The sequence below is a fragment of the Phalaenopsis equestris genome, unplaced genomic scaffold, assembly GCF_001263595.1.
Source record: "Phalaenopsis equestris unplaced genomic scaffold, ASM126359v1 Scaffold233638, whole genome shotgun sequence".
NCBI lineage: Eukaryota > Viridiplantae > Streptophyta > Magnoliopsida > Asparagales > Orchidaceae > Phalaenopsis > Phalaenopsis equestris.
The window spans coordinates 1,312-3,696 of record NW_018251579.1 but is presented as its reverse complement, the minus strand read 5'-3'; the positions used below and the strand labels follow the sequence as shown (position 1 = coordinate 3,696).

Below are 2,385 nucleotides of genomic sequence, written 5' to 3'. Positions count from 1 at the left end.
CATGAAACCTACATTAACTCGATCATGGGATTAATTGATACATTTGATGCATTAAAATGTTGTGTATGTTTCATCACCTTGTCGATGGCTTTGGCGTCTCCCAATTAGATCTGTTACTTCATTTCTTAAGTTCAAGATGATTTTTACTGCCTAATACGTTAATGATTTAAAATGTCATCTATTTTTTTTTCACCTTCAATTATATTAAAACTGAAGATTATAACAACATAATTTGAGTCATTTACCTTAAAGCACACAAAAAAAAATCTCTACACATACAACACATGAAAATAAAAATCCCTAACTAGAAACTATAGACTTTTGAATAGCAAATATTAATAGCCACAAGATGTATGGGCAACAGTTTAAAAATCATGTCTAGAAGCATAACAATATATTTATATAATCAATGCCAAAAAATATATTAAAATGTGTATATGCTTTGAAAAAAATTGCAATTAGGAACATTGCACAATCAAGGAAAATAATTTAATTTATTTTTAAATTATTATAAAAATGTTTGTGGCTTTTATACTTTTTCTATACAAGGATATAAATTGATCATAATTTTATGTACATTTTATACAAATTTATTTAAAGTTTGTAAATGATTTCAAAATCATTTTATATATCTTTATTAATTATAAGATAAAGAAAAAGTAATTTTATAAATAGATAATTATAAGAGCCATTTATACGGGGCATTCCGAGAATTGAACTCGGGACCTCTCGCACCCTAAGCGAGAATCATACCACTAGACCAAATGCCCTTTGTATAGCTTACCTTTATTTTTACATGTAATTAAATAAATAAATTAGCAAATCTCATCCACCACAATATTCAATTTGCTACCCGCATTTCTTGTAAAACTAGAACCGCGTTTTATGATAAATAGACAAAACGCGTGTTCGAAAAGGAACCGCAATATTTTCAAAAATGCCCTCGCACTTATAAGCTACCTCAAACAGACCCTTAACCTTGAAACACTTTAGTTAGTATCAGGTGAATTATTTAAGCACTATAGAGAAAAAGATGTGTGATATGCATCAATGAGTAGTACTGGCATTAGTTGTTGTTATGTCATGACAAAAGAATTTCCAATCATAAATTGGATCATAACTTAGATCACAATTAATTTATTGTTTCATAAATATAACAAAAATATGTTAAAAAATGGGTGAAGTCTTTGCCGAATTAATGTTACGGTATGATGGTAAATTAATTGTATCTGAGGATCTTTATGCCCAATATGTGGGAGGTCGAAGTAGGCTTATTCGTGCCCCCACAACATGCTACATATATGGAGTTGAAAGAGTTAATAAAACAAAGCTAGAAATAAGACTCCATTGAATTGAATATAATATGTCGTTACCCAATGAATGGTGATTTCATTGCAACTCATGTCGATGATGATGAAGTGACTGCATAATTAAACACAAATCATTCGAAATATTAATATTTATAAATTAATCACCCAAGTGATTTTTTCTTGAGCTACAAAAATCAATTTACTTGAGCATGCCACGATCGAACAATTGAGAATTTGATAAAAATGGAAAGATTGGGTTGGGTTTTGCCATGAAATTTCATATTTGAGTGAGAATTTGAAAATTCGATGAAATAGAGTGTGGTAGATTTGTAAATAGTAAGTTTCATTGGTTTCATTAAATAGTTTGTATTTAAATTATAATAATATTTTTTTTTATTTTGAATTATGAACGAGCTAAACACGAACAACTCTATGTTTAGTTACGAATTATGAACGAGCTAATAAAATTATACATTATTATTTAATAAAAAATATATTATATATATTTAAATCTAAATTTAAATCACCATAGCTTATGTGATCACGTGATTATGCACAATTTATTATATGGGATTGATCCATGTTGGAATCTAACACTATCTTACATCTAATTTTCTTATTACTTGAAATGGGCCAATTTCAATATATATTTTTTAAAATTTATAAGTTATGTATGAAAAGAAAGAATTTTTTTTTTTGAATGAAAAAAAAAAATATAATTAACATTTTCAACCCATTTAACGTAAATTTGTTTGTTTTGATCAAGTGATTTTCATGGTTTCAAATTTAACCGACGAACTTCTTGGCCTAATCAATGAAAAAAAATGCAAACGTCCGGACTACTAATCACCGAAAGTCATGTCGCCCGCCACTGACGTATGCAATGAAGGGTGATTGACCCTCATGGACGAAAGAATTTTTTTTTTGAATGAAAAAAAAAAAAATTAACATTTTCAACCTATTTAACGTAAATTTGTTTGTTTTGATCAAGTGATTTTCATGGTTTTTTTTAAAAAAAAAAAAAAAAAAAAAAAAAAAAAAAAAAAAAAACTCTCCCTCTCTCTTTGTATCTCTA

General features: G+C 27.6%; 1 non-coding gene across 1 annotated transcript; it reads right to left on the bottom strand.

The window, feature by feature from the left end:
- Positions 1-698: 698 nt before the first annotated feature.
- Positions 699-770, bottom strand: TRNAP-AGG. Its single transcript has one exon. It is a non-coding gene; the product is annotated as a tRNA-Pro (tRNA).
- Between the last annotated feature and the right edge of the window lie 1,615 nt (positions 771-2,385).